Raw genomic sequence first — 20443 nt, forward strand, 5'->3', positions numbered from 1 at the left:
AAACTTTTCTTCAAGAAAGTAGAAGGGGTGGAGCAAAGCAGGGGGAAAGGTACTTTTGCCTTAGATTTGGTTTTGAAAAGGGGATTGACAGCCTATGTATGTGCTTTACCCTGTAATCTGAAAGCTCATCAGGACAGGACCCTTAAAAGTATTTTATGCTGAACCATTTACAGAGTAAGAGAACCGGCAGCTCCCTGCATCCGTTCCAGTCTGCTCAGCTTCTCCTAAATCAACACTGCCAGAAGGCAAGACAGCACTATAACAAATTAGCACCGCTCACAATTTGTTGAAGTTGCTGTTGCATTGTTTGTTTATTTAAAACACGCGCAAGCACACACACACACACAGAGGCCTCCCGAGCCTGCTCTCTGCTGCCATCCCCCAAACTCCACACTTGCAGTCTCAGAGAGGCAAGCAAAGGCTGTGGATTAAACCCATGCAGAGCTACAGCCACTGTGCTGGGACACTGCTTGGGTTTTGCTCTTTCACTACAAGCAAAACCAAAGAATGCCCACAGTATTTCAGCCTGGAACATCATGCAGTAGAAATCCTTATTTTGGCACCTGACTAGGGAAGTGTTAAGAAAAAGAGCCACAGGCTTGAAAGGACCCAGCGCTAATAAAACTCTTAGTGCTAATGCTATTTATGAACATCCAAGGGATAATCTGCACCCCTTATCAGCCCACAAGATTATAAGATCTTTAAAATAGGAAACATGTCTTACTTTATAAAGTACTGTATAAGTTTACAAAGCACAATATTAGTGGTAATAAATAATTGTCAAAGTTGAGCACAGAGGTGGCTGTAAAACCTGAAGCACCATCACTGTTCCCATTTCATTCTGAGCTCTGTGTGGTAGCACTGTACATTCTTCCCTAAGAATGTACAGTGCATGCTTGTGCTGACTTGGTCTCTTATGCACCAATCTGGTTTTATTTTAAGGGATGATTTGTGAAATATGCTATGCTTTTACTCACAGTGGAGAAAGTAATGTTTGATCATGAGGTGATCACAATGAGGGTGATTTTAAAGAGCTGTAGTAGATTCTTATCTTTCCACCAAACAGTTTAGTTTGCCAGCCTGTGTCAGTGTGCCAGCAACGATTCCTCTACACAGCATTTCTATCTGTAGGCAATTATCACAGAGAGAGCACCCTACTATCAGAGCAATTGCTCACCAGTTCCATCATGCAGCCTATAGAGACAGCTTCCCTTTTATTTCTCTTGGTTTATATGACAATAAACTCTGGGCTGCTGCAGGCGTAGTTTAGAGGACAGTAAAGTCAGCATCATCCACTCAAACACTTACATGCTTTCATTCAGTTTTGGGGTTTTTTTTTCATTTTAGAGGTTTTTTTTCTGTCTTATGAATGCTCTGAATGTTTTCATTTCTGGCTGCTGACAGATAACTGCATCATCCAAAGCATCCCTGCTCACTTGGGTTGAGCATGGCTTTGGTTTCTGGACAGGTGAATGCCACAGATACCACAGCTATCTCTATCAGTTTAACAACAATTAAGGAAATTAAGAGATTTTCTATTCAGATTGAGACCTTTGCATTGAATTCTGCCAGTGCCAAAACACCATAATTTTATTCTCTAGATAACCCATGATTTATCAAATGTTTAAATACTCAAGCTTTAGTATTTCAAAAGCTACTCACTTTATATTTATCACCTAAGGAAATTACTAAGCAATTTGTGCAATTTTTTCCCTGCCAGAAAAAAAAAAATGCCTCAAAGAGCAGAGCCGAATGCATCACCCTCCTTCTTTCAGCATAATTAAAACCATCTCTTTGGTAATTATTGTCCTCAAGGTGGGTGTGGGGGAGTGAAAATCTGTAACAGATTCTATTTTTAGAAGATAACCTTGGGAAAAACAGGAGGTACCAGAGAAACAGGCATGAGGGGTGAAGTTCTGACAGTACTGAAACTAGCAGGAGACACAGGTGTACCAGGTGTCTGTGCCAGAGAGCTCTGAGAACACAAATGTGGCCACACCTCCTGCAAGATTTAGGCTTGGCTGGCAGGTTTCAGAGGCACTCAGAATTCACAGAGACAATTCACATATTTAAAAGTTTGAGCAAGAGCTTAAAAAAAACAAAACCAAAACCAAACCCACACTAAAAGGTTATTTTAAAACTTTGCTGGATCACTTCCCATGGAGTTCTCCACTCTCAGCAAGGAAAGTGGTTAAAGGAAGGAGACAACAAAGCAAAAAGCCAAGCAGAACCAAACCCTAAAAACAGCCAGAGAGGCTGGAACTTCCCTAACACCGATGAAACAACACAGCAGTTTTATACCTACATAAATAGGATCAGAATCTGGCCCAAGGAGTAATACACATACAAACTTCTGCTCACAGCCACAACAAACATCGATACTACACCTTAGAGTGGAAGCAAAAAGTAAAATTCTTCCATCCTTACCACTTCCAGCAGAGCCCAGTGATGTAACAGCATCAAGAGACACCCAGAGGATGCAGAAAGCTCTCTTAGTGAGGATACATTTGGACTGAAGCCTCTCTCTTGGCCATGTGCATTCCCAAGCACCTGTATCTAGGATCCAGCTACTTTCAGCCCCTGGTTGCACATTATTCAGCCACATGCAGTTCTGTCACAGAGAAGAGCTGAATAAATTGTGGCATTGTTACACCACAGTGCAGGTGCTCAGAAACACACACATCCTGAGGCTCGTGCCTCCCCAGCTACAGGGATGTTCTGATGCCATCCAGCTTTCCCTGACCCACCAAGTCAGTCCACCTTGGCTTAATCTATTCCCTTCTCCAGGCATTTTCTTGGCAGGCACTTCACTCAAAGAACATGTTTTAACAGCAGGAAAACCACCTCAAAATCCCAAATCAAGCAAGTCTACAGCTCTGAAGAACCTGAATAAGTCACATCCTTCTTATCACAAGGTATCCTCCATTACAGATGCTAACATGGCTTTCACACACCTGCTTTCTCTGGCACCTCGTGTAAGAAGCCTGACAGTAATGCCAAATCCCCAGACCCTTCCAGGAACAGTCATCGCACACCCAGACCTATTCCAGATAACCAAAGCCGTATAACAGGGTATGTAATGTGAAAGTTTAATCTTGTGCAGGCAAGAAATAGCAGGGACTTGCCTATTGAAAAATTAGGAGGTATACAGTGATTAATCAAATTGATTTAAAAGAGCCAGCTGCCTGTGTGAATGCTGGCCCTGGCAGAGACACTCCCTACCCTACGCATTTGCTTACAGATAGGCAAGGTGCTTTGGCACAGCTACTGAATCCTTTGAAAAAGTTGGTTTTGACATGTTGAAAAAGGACTTGGATTTTTCAGCTGCTCTCTTAAGCAGGAGGCAATTGAGACAACACACCCAAGAACTGCAGCAGACACCACTTGAAAATTTGTCTTCATTATGTTCTAATTTTTACACAACTTTCTAACATTAGCAATAGCCAGATGAAATTTTTCATGTTACTAAAAACAGAGGAGAGGTCAGGAAAACACCGTTACACATAATTTGTTCTTTCTCTAGTGATAGTCAGAGTCCAGAGTCCTGGCCCAGGGTTTCTACTTATATTTTCCCTGTGATTCTTAAGCCAACAAACCAAATAGAGCTAGTTGTCAGGTTTAGTGGGTTTCAAAACAAAACGTGTATTAGAAGGGGATTTTTTTTTTTATCATATTATTTAAAGGATTTAGTGAGGAATCTAAAAATCTGTGGAAGGGTTTGTTGGAGGGGGATTAGAAAGAGAAGAGCCGTATAAAAACAACTCAATCACAGGGCTTGTTCCTCTTCTCCACATAAAATCACAGAATCACTGAGGCTGGAGAAGACCCCTAAAATCAAGTCCAGCCATTAACCTATCACTGCCAAGTCCACATCTAAACTATGTCCCTAAGTGCCCCATCTACACATCCTTTGGATAATCTCCAGGGATGGCAATTCCACCACTTCCTTGAGCAGCCTGTTCCAATGCTTGATGACCCTTTCCTTGAAATTTTCCCTCATATCCAACCTAAATCTCCCTGGTGCAACTTGAGGACATTTGCTCTTGCCCTATTGCTTGTTACCTGGGAGAAGAGACCAACCCTCATCTGGCTACAAACATCCTTTCAACCTTGTTGAACCTCACCCAAGTGGCCTCAGCCCATGGATCCAGCCTGTCCAGATCCCTTTGCAGAGCCTTCCTGCCCTCCAGCAGATCAACACTCCCACCCAGCCTAGTGTCACCTGTGAGCTCACTGAAAGTGCCCTCAACTCCCTTGCCCAGATTTCTGATAAGGACATGCACACTAAAGCCTGCCTTCCATTAGGGAAACAAATCCAAAAGACCTGGAAAACACTGCACTGAGACACATGGTGGGGAGGTTCTGGGAAGCAAAGCAGCAGCTGAAGTTATATGGAAATAACAACAACATTCACAGAAGTTCCCCTTGGATACATGTCAGCATGTGGGAATGAAGGATTAAGATTGAGTATTTGCATTTCCCAGTCAGATGCCAAGATAGCAAAGCTGGCAGGCTGAGGTGTTGTGGCATTCCTTGAAGGGAGTCTCCAGCCATGAACACTGTGTGTACAGAGCTCTTCTGCTTGCAAGTGTCTCTCTCTCTCTCTAACAGTGACTATTTTGAATTTTTTAAAATGTGCTCTAGGTTAGTGCTTATAAAAGTAAAGCATTAACAGCTCCAGGATAGCACAGGCAGCTGGGCAAGCTCTGCTGACAGACCCTTGCCAACACAACCCCAAATTAATCCTGTGCTGTGCTCCCAACCCACACACAGCAAGCAGGTACTACCGTGGTGCCAACTGCTTCAGTCAGCACGGAAGAGCAAAGTGCCATGTTATTAACTCTTCTAAAGGCCACAGCAGAGCATTTTGATCCCTGCATACAACAGACACCTGAATAATTAGAATGCAGGCCTGAATCCTCTGGCAGACATGGCTTTTAAAATAAGACGTAGCACTTCTGCATCATGGCCCTCTACAACAGATCTCAGTGCTTTTATGCTGCTTTTTTAAAGGCCAGCATTAACATTGCCAGTGACACATTACTTACCAGGTGGAAAAAAAATTCCAAACCAAACCACACAAAAATAGAGCCATCATTACAGAGGATGAGGCATCATGATCTGTTTTAGGGCATCCAAGTCAGAGCCACCACCTAAAAGGTCAGGTCTTGCCCTCTTTCTGCATCAGCCCTGGTCTGGCTCAGCCTCACAAACCCCATGGTCTTCAGGGCAGCACAACAGAGCAGGCAGCAAAGCACAGCCAAGGATCAGGAACACTCTTGAACAAAGCTGGCTGTAAAGCCAAATCCTACATGTCAGAGGTCAGAGCAGTAACTGAGGATTGTGCTTCAACCCCCAAAACATCCTCTGGTATCCAGGAAGGCTGCTGGCAATAGGTGAAATATGGTTGTGAGACAGAGGAACAATGAAGAAAAGATTCTGGGAATTGTTGTTGACCCTGTGTGGTGCATGCACAGTGAGAAGGCAGAGCAGAGCAGCACTGGGACCAGGAAGAGCTTCAAGGAAACATTCCTGTGGGCCTTTGGGCCTGAACTTCTCTCTCTAACACCCCAGCTTCCATAGTCAGAAGTGACATCAATGCCTAAGTGCACAAGATGCTTCCACTTTGTAATGACCTTCATTTCTAGGTGATCAATTGTTGTTGACTTCCTCCTTTGGAACTTGGTAGCAGCCCAGCAAGAATGAAAGTCTGGACAGTCTCCCCAAAGTCCCCCAAATGCATCAGAAACTGGAATCTGCTGCAGGGCTGCAGTACGTTGTCTCAGCAGATTCAGTCAGTAACGAGGTCTACCGAAACAAAGTGTATTCAGTGTTTCTGCCTGGACTTGCCAAAAGACCTTAATGCAAATAGAACTGCAGGAAAATTAGGGTGGACTCTAGTGGCTGCCTCCCCCTCAGGGTTTTGGTTTTTCTGTTGTTTTTTTTTCTTTCGTTCAATCCTGATGAAATTCATTACAGTTGCATTTAAACTGAGGTTGTGATTTAAATTTTCCAAAGCAGGCAGGACAGGTTTGAAAGCCTGATATATCAGAGTGTTGTGCTTCCTGAGAACCAAGGTAGTTGCAGAGCCTTCCCCAAGGGATGCCTAGTTGGTCCCCTCACCCCCTTGACATGTTTGCTGTCACACAGGCCAGTGGATTCCTGGCAAGTTGAGCAGGCTTGCTCCTTACAGCCAAGCAGCCCCACATTCAAACATGCCACTACGTTCCTTGAAGGTATTTACAGTTTACTTTTTAGTGCTACTTTAAGTTCAAAGGGGCTAGTAAAGCCCCATTAAGCCATTTACATCAAACTGGTTAGTTAATTATCCTGTTGCAGGCTTTAAATTAGCAATTTATAACCCCTTCCCTGGAGATGCCAGTATTTGGAAACAACTCAGCCAGGACATTTTGCAGGGTGCAGTTAAGGAACAAAAAACACCACTAAACCAAACCACCCCCACCCCATCCCCTCCCAAAAAAAAAATAAATCTCAAAACAACCCAGAATAAGTATCTTCAGTTTTTGATTGCACAGATATTAACTTTGGGAGAATCCAGTAGGAACAGAGGTGAGGGAGAGCCCACTTTTACCAGCTAGCAGGGATAGTGAGGCTGTGTCTACCTTAGGCTATGTAGCAAAATGTGATTTGCAGAGACCCAAAGCCAGCCTGGGAGGCACCACAGCTAAAGGGGGATGATTCTTTCCTTACAACAAGATATTCTGCTTCTCAGTAGCATCAAAGGTATTTTTATGTTCATATGTACAAAAATGTGTCTGCCCACAAGGAAGAAAAACTATTTAAGGGTTGGACTTGGTCAACCTGAACACCAACTTACAGCTGCAGTCCTCTTCAGGTCAAGATTAAAAAAAGACATATTTATACCCCCTTGTCATAAGGGTCAATGACCCCATGGGCCAAGTGAGCCTGGAGCTGAGTGGTCTCCATTCCCAGGATCTCCTTCTGCCAACAACCTTTAGTTTCTGAGGAGGAGAGTCTGTGGTCCACTCAGGGACTGGTTATTGCAGACCAGCACACTCAGAGTGCAAAGCTGTTACAGAAGAGGATTGCCACCTTCCCCCCTGAAATACCTGACTGCCCAAACTAACCAGGGCCTAGGACCCTCCTCCTTATTTCTACCAGCCATTACTTCAGTTTTGCAAACAACTGACATACAGGATGTTTACCTGAAAATCTTATTTTAAACAAAGACAGGAGGGAAAGACTGCCCAGTCACAACTATTTCCAAATAACAAGCTATCAAATGTAGGAGAAACCTTGGCCCCAATCCTGGGAGCTGTCCCAAATCAACAAGCACTTAACACCTCAGCAAGAGCAGGAATCCCTGGAAAGGAGGGCCATGTGGAACTAGACTAAGGCAAACTAGGAGATTCACATTAAGATCAAAAAAAGGCACATCAAATTTGAGAGAAGAATTCCATTCTACTTGAATGGCATGACAGACAGATGGAATCAAGTCATATGACAGACCCTGCAATTTCTTTTTCCTTCATCTTAATACATTCCCTTTTCAATAGCAAAAAAATTATCCTCTGCCAAACAAGTGTCAGATAAACTTCAGAAAGAGAGATAAAAATCTAAGCATTTTAATTCTTTATGCTATGCAATCATGAGATTTAGTTTGTATTTACTTGCTGCTTCTTATGGAGAGTAACTGTTTCACGGTAATTTTTTAGGATGGGGCAGATGGAAAAAAGAGAGAGAAATACACTCAGATTTCAAAGTGATAAAATATTTTTGTACAAAACTTGTAAGATGGTATGAATTTCATGTGATTTACTGCTCTAAATTGCAAGACAGAGGCTTTATAATAAAAATACTGGTAAACACAACACGAAATCTAAATTATCTAAAGGACCGAAAAACCCAACCCCACACATAGATGACATTCTCCGAATTCTCTGCCCTTTCTTGGGAGCAGTTACACCCAAACCATCACTCAGACCAGAGGCTTTTCACTCCTGCAAACACCAGCCTGGCCTTTGAAACAGCCCGGTGCTAACAGGCTACAGGGCTGCCTAGTATTAGGGAATTATAAAATAATGTGCAACTGGGGAGAAAGAAGAAAGCAAAGCCCTCCTGAGGATAAAATGAGAGCCTTCCCTGCTCTACCACAACCTTCCATTTCCAAGGCATGCAATACCCAGCCTGTGCCTAGAACAGGTGTGTCTCCTTAAATACCTCGCATGTCACACTTGTGTCCCATGGACACAGTCCTGCGGGATTATATCGGTACCAGTGCATACCAGCTGGAGCTACCCCCGCCGGTGTCCTGTGACTCCTCGCACGGGGGGAGCCGCTCTCGCCGCAGGCACGGCCCCTTTGCCACATGATCCCGGAGACAGACAGACAGACAGACAGCGACCCTGCCACTGCTGCTTCCGAGCACTTGTGCTCCAGGGGCCGACCCAGCGCAGGGACAAGCAAGAGACCTCCCCAGAGCAGGAAGGGGGCACTGCCGGGAGACTGAGCGCAGGCTCCAAGTATCCTTTTCTTTCTCTCCCCTGTGCTTTTTACCAGCAAATTCTCAACCAATTTATGCCAAATAGACAGGCTGAACACCTCCTTTAAATAGAAAAAGATGCACGGCTAACAGAGCAAAGTCCACTCAGCCATTCCCAAGCAGAAAATGCTGACAGGGCACAATGCAGGTATGGCTAAAGCAGGATGAAGGAAGAACAAAGGAGAGCAAGCCTCATACATCTTCAAGTCAGTGCAGAAAGACACCCCTTGGCAATTTCAACTTAATTCATCACTAACCTTGGAGCATGCTAGCCGCTGGCCTAAGCAGCTGAAAGAGATAGTAAGAAAATTTTCATGGCAGCAAACACATTAGTGACATTTTTTTGTGTCATGAGTGGCACAGATAAGAGAAAGGGAAGAGTTACTTGGTTTTAGCTGTAGCTCTGCATCACAATTCAAAGGAATTCTTCAGTATGAAGAACCGCCCCAATGCCATCCATCATCAAAGGGATCTTGTAGTACTGATCAGGGAGCCAGGGCACCAACAGATGTGAGAAGCTGCTGAGCAGCACACATGGGCTAAGAGGGGGAGTCCTGTAGGGCCCTTCTTAGTCCTCCTTAGCAGCCTAAGCGCTTTCATTTTCCACAGAACAAATCTTGCAACAGTTTTTAGGAGAGAGAGTATGTGAGTAAAAATGAATGGACCAATCTTGGTGAAAAACCAAACTTAAAAGGAATCTACCATATCCATTAATTATTACACTGTTTAATTAATTCAAATTTTCAGGTTCCAGTACACACCAGGTTTATCTGCTCATCCCTACAGTAACTGGCTCCAGGCATCACAGTCAGCTGTTGGGGCTGAAGGCATTGCCAAGCTAAATGTTCTTCTCAAGTGCTTTTTCAGTCCACCTCTGCTTTATAACCCCTCAAGGACTGGGTGAAACAGAGGGTTCAGCGAACCCAGTTCATCAGTCCAGTGCAAGCTGGAAGCAAAGGGAAATTCTCACACACTTTACATCCCATTCAACTCTTCATCTCACTGGCCATTTCTCTTCAAATCTAGAATAAGGGCATGCCATTACAGTTCATTCTCAAACATGTGAGCAGGATCTATCTCAAAGCCCCCCAAATACAGCTCCCCCTACAAACACATTCTTATTACTGCCATTACACAGTTTCAAGAGGCCTCAAGTCCATAGGCATAAAATTCAGCATTAACTGTCAGGTGAACTCTTATTACTTGGCCAACTATTTATTATGCTGGGTCCTTCACTACCAGGCAAACATCAGTTGCAAATGCCACCCCATGTTCTCAGACACCAGGACTTTAAATGCTGAACAGCCTTCCATAACCAAAATTTAGTATCTTTATGTTTTCTTTATTCTTTGCCAGCCACAGTGTTAGGGACTTCCTGGCCAGTTAGCAGCCAGCCTGGTAAGAGCTCTGAACTTCACATATTTGTCAGGAAATCTTAGAATACAGACTGTCTGGTACTTCTCAAGCAACTTGGAACCAAATTGACAGAGCAGGTTTGGGTCCCCAAAAAGACAAATGGAGGCCCAGCTGTATTTCATAACTGTGCCACATAGCAAATGTGCACTTCCAGGAACCTAGAGACTTGGTGACACACCTAATGCAGAAACAATTACTTAAGAAGCCATATTTAAAAATCCCCACATTTAGTACACGAGTCCAATCATTCACTTCATTTTTTCACAAGCAAAATTTTTTCAGACTTTGGGAAAACCCAGCTTTCTTATGAGCAACCCCTCTGCAAGCCCAGGGCTGTGTATTCCCATAGGGAAAGTCTGAATTTCTAGGTAAGACCAAAACAAAACAACTCCTTAAAGTGGGAGTAGCTGAGAACAGAGCTGTCCACGCGCCTCTGTACAGGCCTCCATCCAAATTATCAACTCCCACTCCTGTCAGTACTTGCAAGTCTTTAATCCAGCTGAGGTTCTTCACCAACCTCCAGCTATTTCATGACGTGCCTGTCTTAGATCACAAAATCCTAGAGAGTGTCCCCATAAATCAAGCACATTTGTTATATAATTGAAAAGGTTTTAAAGGAGAACATGGAAAAAAATCCTACTGTTATTAAGAAGAAAATTAATGATCTAGAGCACAGCAGCGATTAGCCAGATAGCTATTCTTTTTTATTGAGCAACCAGACTCATAATTAAGATGTTTTTTTCTTAAAATAATATATAAATAAACTACTGGAAAGTTTTACACAACTTTAACTGGTGGAATTTCAGAGTTCTAATAAATTACAAGTTATTTCACTGTTGGACTCTGTCTCTAAGGCCATAATTAATTTTAATGTTCAAATTTGCAGTGAAAAAACACACGACCAGTAATAAAATAGGAAAAACCTCTTTAGGGCTCACTTGCAGTTTGTATCAACAATACAGAACACAGGAAAATAGGAGGCCAGGTGCACTTATGTTCAAAGATATCTTAAGCCTTACATACTTTGAGAAGTATTTAAAACATAAGAAATTAAAAATTCCCTTGCCCCCATTTGGAGGGAGGGTAATGGAGATGAGAGAGAAGAAGGGGAGGAAAAAAAAGAGATCAACTGCTCCATTAGAGACTTCATACATGAACACGCAGAGCGAGCTTCCTTTATCTCTGTATCAAGCCATTGCAAACACAGGAAAAGCCAGGGCAATGCCAGCAGCTAAATGTGCTTTTACTTACTTATTTATTTATTCAGAGATCATTCAGTGGTAGAGGAGACCAGATTTAAATAAGAGTAATTGAAAGCTACCAATTTTAGTCTTGTTTTACATTTACACTCTAGGTCATGAAGAACGATCAGTGGCTGGTAACTACTAAGCCATATTGATTTAAAACCAAATATAAACTGCTCTCAATTTCATCTTATTTTCTGCTAACCACACTGCACTATCTCCAGCTGAAACATTTATTCAATTTCACAGGTATTTATGCAGCTGACATTTTTCTTTTTATAATTTTAATTAACAGCCAATGACTTTCATTAGACATTTTCTCATTTGGATCCTAATGAAAATTCAACACGTCACGATCCATTGAGAATTTTTTACTTCATTTTTGTATCTACCATACTAAGCACTTAAGTCCAAACATGTTGAACATTTAAAACAAACTCTTTCAAAAAGAAAAGTAAGCTGTAGCTGATGATTTAAAACTGAATTCACATTGCCTTGTCCTTCAAAATCTAGGGCTACCAGATGCTGGCCTCCCATTAGATCTAGTTCTTATTCACCAGCTTAGAAAAGGAGAACAAGCATCCTGAACTTCTTAAGCTTTCCCAGTTTTCTCAACTGAAATATTTTACTGATTAAATTTTTTTTTAAATCTGCAAAAACAGCCTAAAGGTTGCCTTGCAAAGGCAGCTTCATCAGTCAGAATAAACTCTTGCTCCTTATGTACAGGAACAAACTTTCTACAACTGAGCATTCTGTCTTTCCTTAAACCTTTGGCAGAACACAAAGCAGTGCCTAAATAAAGACAGATCTAAGCTCATTAAGATCTATGAAAATTGCTTAAGGCAACCATTATAATTTCATGTTTCTCTTCCTAGTTATTAAAAAGATTGTTCAATTCAGTACCTTTTGGTTGTTACATCTACAGTGCATTTGACTTTTGTGCAATATCCCACAAACTGCCATCAAAGACTACTAAAACCAACAAAAGCAAGAGGTGATGCATCCATTTCCTACCATACACATTCTGCTTCACTTTTCTTGGCCTATGGACTGAGAGGCTGTGATTGCTTCTGTCCACATTTTGTTTAGCAATTTATATTAGAGAAAAATCTTATTTCCAAGAAAAATCTTAATATACGTGCCAAAATAACAAGATAAAGCTTAAATTTGCTATCAGGAAGATGGCAGAGAAACAGAAGACAGACCTTCACCTGATCAAATACAGTCTTATGTGCAAAGTCCAGAAGAAACAGGTTTCATGGAACCTTCCTATGCTACTTTCAAATTCATTTTTGCCTTCATAATCCATCATATTTCTCAAACCATTTCCGCATTAACTTCCTTATTTGTTTATTCCTTCCCACAATAGCACTTCCATTTATAAAATTCACACTTCAATTGTTTGCACAGACCTGTCAAGCTAAGGAAACCTAAAATGTCTTTCCTTTTTCCAGCTCTATGGTGGAGGATGTTGTTCAAGCTCATCCATGGCCATATATTCATTATCCAGTAATCTGGCTGAGGTGATAAAGCAGGAAAAGTAGCACTGTATTGGACACAGTGCCCTGGTCCTACATCATGCTGGACCACTGTCATGAGTGCAGCTTGAACACTGAGACAATCTCCCTGGATAATTTACCACTATTGCTGGTTTCAAGGTGTGGCTAGAGAGCAGATGCACAGAATGCATCATTCTGTTCTTAGGGATTTTTGACAAAAGAAAGTCTGGATGCACTGAAGGAATGAAACCAAAAAACCTTCTTTGCTCCTTGCTATAAACAGTGATTTTGCTGGTGTGGGGGGGAGTAAAATTGCACATCCTTTCGTTAAAAGAAAGATGACTTGTAACTTGGAGAGTCTAATAAGAACACTATTTCCCTTCCCTAATGAAGTTCCTTATCCAGTATTAAAGGAAAGTAGTCTTTCAGTAGCATTTCAGCCACCTCAAAGGGCTATTTAAAAAATAACATAGGGTTGTGATGTTTAAACAAGCTTTTCCACCAATTACTTAATAGCATCCAGAGGCTTCAAGTAAGAAACGGGACCCTTCATACCAAACAATTTATAGTAGCAATACACAGAGTGAGGCAGAGGACTTGAAGGGAAGCAAAATGCTGGGGGCAAGGAGAGAGGGGAGGTAAAAACCACAAGTAAGATCACTAAGTATATCCAAAATCTAAAAACTGGAATAAAAGCCAATGCCCTGCACCAAAGTCCTCTGGAAACAAAAACATTAAAAAAAAGAAAAAAAAAGAAAAGGTAATTTCTTCTTTGTTCACCCCATCAGACCAGATCCAGAGATGCAGCAGCCCACTCTGGAGAGCTCCTACCCCTCTGGTAGCCTTGTGCCCTGGAGTACTCCTGTGTGCCAGACAATGACAGCTGACAGGTACAAACTCATTTGCTGCAGGACTGCCTGGCATGTGAACTCACAAGGGTTCTGTGAGCTGGAAGAGAAATCTCCCAAGAGAAGAAAGGAACTCCTGCTATTTTGCCTAGAAAAGCCTCCTCCAGAGAGCAGAGCAGCGCTGGAAGGTGGCAGTGACGCCTGCGCCGCAGCCGCTCTCCTCCCGGGGCAGGGGAATGCCACGCTGCAGTGAGCTCAGCTCGCTGCTCCCAGGTCCTCGTGGAAGCGTTCCAAGCTACTCAGCTTCTGACAGCTCTCCAACTGCTCTTCCACGCGGTATTGCTTTACATTACATTGCTTTCCCTGCCAGGAGGCACTGCTGTATTACAGTACAGTCGTCTAGCAAAACGTAAAACTGATTCTTTCACCTCCCAAATATCAAACGACTGTTGCTGCTGCACTCACGGCTACAAGCCCTCCTCTGTGTTACACTTCCCTGCTTTGGTGCATATACAAGGGATTTTAGTATCTTCTCTTCAGCCTCCTTCCCAACTTTCTGCTTCCTCCCAGTCCTTTCTGTGGAAGGCAGCCATCCTCAGCTTCCAACCTAAGGTGTCACAGCTAGGCGACTTAAAAATGTCCAGGTCACTAGGTGCATTATCAGTGACTGCAGCACCGAGAGGAGAAAGTGTAAAAAGTAACTGGAAACATTGTAGTTACTTACACTTCATCAACAAGCTCAGCTTCCTGTTAACTCAGAATTTAAAAAAAGATGCCAGCTACAGAGGCATTTTATAACACATATACATTTTTGGGCATTTGACTCCTAATCTCTTCATTTCAGTGTGCTTTATATTACTTGTGGGCTGCAAGGCAAAACTACTTCCCTGCACGGCAGGGTAGCTGGTTTCCTTTCCAGTTTTCACCTATAAAAATAGCCAAGTTATAAGAGCAAAGGTCTATCTCTCTCTATTCTTCAGCAGTAGCCAGAATAGGGCCAAAAAGAAAAAAAAAAAAAAGTGAGGGATGGCAGAGAGGGAGGAAAAGCAATGACATAGAATACAGGCAGTCTTTTTCCTTCTTACACCCTGTGCAATTGTTAAAGATCTCCTGATCCAGAGGTTGCATCCAGGCCATCACTTTTAATAAGAACTTATCTGTCCTTCATCGATTTTTCAATCTGTTTAGACTTCTGCTATCCATAACACCCTGTGGCAATGAGTTTCACGTGGTAACTGCTGCTTGACAGAGTGCCTCCTCTTTGCCTGCTTTGAATCAATTTAGCAAACACAGGAACTGTGAAGGATCACTCCCTACTTCCCTTCCCATTCATGACAATACAACACATCTGCAATTTCTGTAATAAGTCATTTCTTCTCTATGGCAAAGAGAAATCACAGGGACTGACTTTTTTCTCTGGACCTTCCCTAGCCCTCCACTGCCTTTGAAGGTGGTGATTAGAACTGCACAGTGCCTAAGACACTGGCACACCACGGATTCACCCAGCAGCACACTGATGGTTTCTGTTTGGTTTACCAGCTTGGGTAAACACCCAGAGTTTGTTGTTTCTTCAGGGAGTATAGCATTTCCTCCCAGCTGCCCATTCGTCTCTCTGCAAGAATTTTCTGGGGACTCACTTCAGAGTGCTCTTAAGTAGTCTGCTGAGGTAACAGGTGACATTTTTCTTCTCCGTACAACTGCTGCCAGAGTTCTCTCAAATTTTTTACCCAATTCAAGTCAGTCAAAATCTCAGCTTTCAAATCCCTGCCATTTTTCTAAGTCTTCCCAAAAGCACAGCAGTTTGCACTCACTCAAAGCTCATGGCTACTTTCTTTCACCTGTACACCCAGCAAGAAGGTCCACAAAGCAGAGAAGCAGAAAGGACAGGGTTCTCCCCAGCAAGCAGTGGGGGCATTGTTGCATTAAAGTCTATATTGACAAACCAAGGAAACTTTCTCAGTCTTGTCCCAGCCAATATCCCAGTCTTAAGAAATTTGCCAGGAGGCCCCACATAACAGTGACTGTCCCGAAGGATCAGTCAGACTTGGCAGTGCAATGCACAAATCACTACCCTGCCTCATGAGCCCCTGCTAATCCCAAAAGATGTGCTTCACCAAACAGAGCTGCTCCATATAATTGCTTGGCTTATCTCCCCTCTCTTAGCTGAGCTACCATGGTTCCTAAAGGCCTTAAAATTAATGACAGATATGCTTGCAGATTAAAACCCCTCTACCTGTGCAGTGCTGTGTGCATCACTTGTTCACACAGCATTGCCATTCACAGTCCTCAGCTGCGGTTTCTCTGTGCTTCTTATAAACAGCTCAAGTGCTGCTGAATTAGCAAACACTGGGAGGAAACATCTGAGCAGTTTGTTTGACCACAGTTTCAGAATTTCTGGCAGGCAGTTGTAACACATCAGGAGAAAAATAACAAAAAGCAAAGTTATAAACTGAAATACTGAATCTCAGCATACCCGACCAGAAAACCGAGCAGGTACTTTGAGCAAACAGAGTCTTATGAACAAGCAGTTAACAACAGCAGCTCAAAACAGATGAACAAAATAATAGCACAAACACATTTTAATTCCAGTTACAAACCTCTGAATTTGAATGAGGTAACTATAGAAATAACAACCTTTGTACATTGACAAAAATCTACAACTACCCACGAGCATAAGACTGTGCAAAGGCTGGGGGAATAAAGTAATCCAGTTCAGCATACTGAAACATTCCTTTCGGATCTCTCATTTACTGAGTATTTTGCACATAGTGCCTGCAAAATACACCGGGTGTGTTAAGATCTGTGAAGAAGAATTCCTTTCCTTCAGTTTCCTAAGCAAACTATGTGGGATAGAACATCCTTTTACTCAATAGGATGAGAAATTGCACCAAATCTCTTGTTGGAGTTCTGACATAAAGGCAATTCAGAAAGTCAGCCAGAGACCTGCCCACACCCATCACCATAACTTTCCAAGACTGGAAAGAAAAAAAAGTTGTGTTTAAGTTTTGCACTCAGCTTCAAATGTCAGTCATCTCTATTTTCTCCTTTGAAAGATATGCACAATATACACACACATTTATAAACACATGTACAGCTCCCTTCTGATATTTCTTCTGAAATCCCTACTCTGACACTTCTCATGGTGCTGAATCTGAAAGATGGTTCCCCAGTTCATTAAGCCCCTGTATTATAAATTGCTGCTGTCCCATGAGGGATCAGAACCAGCCAGGAGCTTGAACACAGAGAACACAACAGCCTGCTCACAGTAAGCAGAAAGGTTATCACTGTGAAGCAGTTTGCAAAGAGTGCCTTAAACACTATGACAAGAAAGTGTCAGTCTGTTCAGAGCTACACCAAGCAGGGAAAAAAGTTTGAGTCACTTGAGTCACAGAGCCAGTTCTTTGCTGTTCACCAGAAAGGAGTGCACAAACAGGTGAGGAGGCAGATCATATCTCCTGCCTTACACCTGGACACCTGTCAAGGCTTTGAGCTACAAAAAGTCAGCATGTACTGTTTGTTCCTATCTCCTTTCTTTGGTAACCAACTGAGAAGCTGCATTCTTCTCAGCATGAAAATATCCAGCTCCAGTTGAACTTGTTTCATAGAATATCCGACTGAGAAGAATGAGGGAATGAGGATGCGCTCCTTGAGATAAATGTTCTGGTCTCTTGTGGGCATAACTCTCCAAAAAGGAATTGACAACTGATAATGTTATCACAGAAAATGCATTTAAGCTCAGTTCTGTTAATAAGGTCTTCTCCTAGCTGAAACTAAAGGATCTCTGTTCAGCTGGTGTCTTCCACGTTTATCCTGCCATTGCTCCAGAAGCAGAACTACTACTAGTGAGGAAAAGTCACCCATAGTAAGGGAATGGACTCTACTTCTAAGTCTCAGAAAAGGGACAATGCATGAATTGACTTTGCAATTTGAGAAGGGTATTCTTATCATCTAGGACATTTGCATGAAACAGCTTCTCCAGCTCTTGGTTTAATGAATAAAGGAATCAAATCTTTCAATACATGTTGTAAATAACCACAAAGATTTGCCATCTGAAACAGCTATACATGCTCTCTTTCCGTATCCACTATGTACAAGTAAAGATTTCTCAAGTGATCAGCTGGGAGAGCTGAAGTGGGCAGAGCTCAATGTGTAGCCAAATTGAATCATCAAGGAAAAATTTGGACAACACAATGTTGAAAGTCTTGGACACAGCCTGCAGTGGCTTCACTATGTTCAGTTTTTCCTTAAACAAATGTTTTTCTAGCAAGCTGGTAATTTTCCTATTGTATCAAATTCCTTGATACGTACTTGGGAGAAAGTGTAGTTGATCCATGAACATTTTCATGGCTTCTTTTAGCTGTGAAAAAAATTCAAGTGAAGAGACGAAGAAACTTGCCTGAAGTAAAAATGGCAATTGCAGAGCTAAGGAGGGACTCTCATCCTCACACCCCTATCTCCTTGCCATCCTGAAGCTACAGGAAAACACAGGCAAGAGGCCCTCCGCTGAAGGACAATGGTGGAGTGATCTGGCTTCAACCACCTGAGCTCAAGCTGCTGCTCCCAGTCAGTAGCAGAATCATCACATCCATCCCTTTTCAGAGCTGCCCAGCAGGCCCTGGGGAGAGCTACACCCCAGGATCTATCCAAGGGCTTAGGCAGAAAGTGGTATCCAAGGTACCTATCATGGTAACATCTAAATGCAAGTATCAGAGCACTTTACAGACAAAAAGGACTTTCCCCCAGGCTGTTTAAAATTTGCATGTTCCTGTGTAGCACTGAAGACAGCAGCAATGGTGATTCATTAAGATAATGATTTAAGTAGGAGGCTTAAGAAAGTCGGGGTGGATTAACATCCAGAGGGCTGCAGTTGGAGCTTCTCCACTCCAGGCTGCCACCTTCCCTTTTAAGGGAATGGAGGAATTCCAAAAGTCAAGAGAACCATGAATTAACAGCAGCTATATCACAACTACAATGTACTGAAGCACAAGAGCACCACCTCTGCTCCAGCCCATCCTCCTTGGCAAGGAAAAGCACAAAATTTTATGCTGCAGGAAAATTTTCATGGCATTTTAAATTATTGGCAATTATAAATTACTGAATTTCCCTTACCTTGATTAGTTTGTTAGTGTAGGTTTTCCTCAAAAGAAAGGGATTGTGTGAATTTCTTTTAAACCAATTTTCTATCCACCTTAAAAACAATACACATGTTCTTCCAACCAATTGTCTTTCCCCACTATTGAATAATCTGATGGGTTTGATAAATTGATTGCTCCCACATAATGATGTAAATATACACATTGGGAAAAAGCACACAAGTCCTTTCCACACCCCAACATTTAATCAAGTTGTGATCAGTTACGGGTTGAGACATGCATTCTGTCCGTAACACCAGGCTAATGCTCAGACAGCAACAGGCAGCTCAGACTTCATCCCTGCTAAGACAGAGGCCTTTGTACCATGATTTTCATATTTACTTTCAGTTGCCTTTTAGAGAGATGTACAGACAACCAGTTAGGCTATTCTGCTGCTCACTTGGAATGGCTGCAATAGGGCATCCCGGTGTGTATTGCCCACTCACCGCTAGCTGTGCTTGGTCTGAACGTCTTCTAGGCACTCTATCCCATGCTGATTCAGAACAGAATAGCTTCCTGGAATGCAATTATAGAAACAGTGAGGGTTTGTCTTAAAAGGGGATTATTCCAGAACAGCTATTCCTTATTAACTATTCCAAATGGCCTCTTCATTAGGATGATGAAGTTAACTGAGAATAGCTCCTCCATTCAATTTGTAACTTACCTTGGTCTCAATCAATGACCCTGTTTAGATGAGCCCTTGGTGCAGCATCACACACCCATAAGAGCAGCTTCACCAACAGAAACAGACTCACAGTTGCAATGAAAGTAGAGCTCCTGCATGAGCACATCTCAGCTGATTTTAAGTTGGGCAGATAACAGGTTCAGGAAATATGTTTAAAAAAATAGGTGTTGTTTCAATTACAGATCTCATCAGTACTGTCTGTGACATTTTGTACTTTACAAGTCTTAGGATCTGCTTTGTTCAAACCTTGTTTATTCCTTAGATATATGGAGACCTTAACAGCAGGGAAATTTTGAGTTCTGGAACTTCTTTGTTTATTAAGTTCTTAGCTTGCAAGATTTCCCATCCAAAAGGGCTGAGAAAGTACCTGGCACATCTTCGATGCTTATTGAATACATTAAATAAATCAAACGTTTTATGATAAAATTCCACTCCCCCACACCAAACAGATGTAAGTGCAAGTCAAGGAGTCTTGAAAAATTGCACTGAAATTGATTTTGCTCCAGTTTTCCCCAAAGGAAAAAATTTGAGTGTGGGTTGAGACAAAAATACGGAAAATTTAAGCTATCATGAACAACTGAAAAGAGAAATGGAGAAAAGACAGAAGCCAAAACTAAACTTCATATTCACCATGCATAATTTATATTCTCTCCAGTGTTCTACATGAGAGGCATTCCTGGACTCACACATAAAGTGGGAGTCTTTTTTCTTGGGCTTACCATACTTCCAGAGAAAAATGCAAGATACTTTAATGCTGGTGTCTCCTGCCTACTCAGGGGAAATCACAAACCACAGAGATCCTGAGAGGATAGAAAAGATAGGACTCCACACAGCTGAGGATGTCACTACCAAAGGGATCCTGTGTCAAAAAATAGGTGATCCAGTCCGCCATAACTTGATCACAGTATCAGTATTTCAGCCTTCTTTTGCATACAGGCAATCTTAGTCCATGTACATGTGGTACATGTGTGCAGATCAGCACAGTACATAATATTTTATAAGCAGCTTTTATGGGTTCTTTTCCCCATAGGAAAGTTAAGAGAGATGTGATAGAAAGGGGTAAGGGCAAATATTTATATATGCAAATCAAACCGA

At 42.3% G+C, this 20443-nt stretch overlaps 1 protein-coding gene across 1 annotated transcript in view; it reads right to left on the bottom strand.

The window, feature by feature from the left end:
- The window catches only part of HIC2 (HIC ZBTB transcriptional repressor 2), a 71104-nt gene that overhangs the window by 13182 nt on the left and 37479 nt on the right, over positions 1-20443 (bottom strand). Inside the window, exon 2 of the mRNA XM_041488630.1 lies at positions 19110-19179. The gene's annotated coding sequence lies outside the window, so the exon portion shown is untranslated. The remainder of the gene's footprint in view (positions 1-19109; positions 19180-20443) is intronic.

The sequence above is a fragment of the Pyrgilauda ruficollis genome, unplaced genomic scaffold (genome assembly GCF_017590135.1).
Source record: "Pyrgilauda ruficollis isolate IOZ18807 unplaced genomic scaffold, ASM1759013v1 scaffold9, whole genome shotgun sequence".
NCBI lineage: Eukaryota > Metazoa > Chordata > Aves > Passeriformes > Passeridae > Pyrgilauda > Pyrgilauda ruficollis.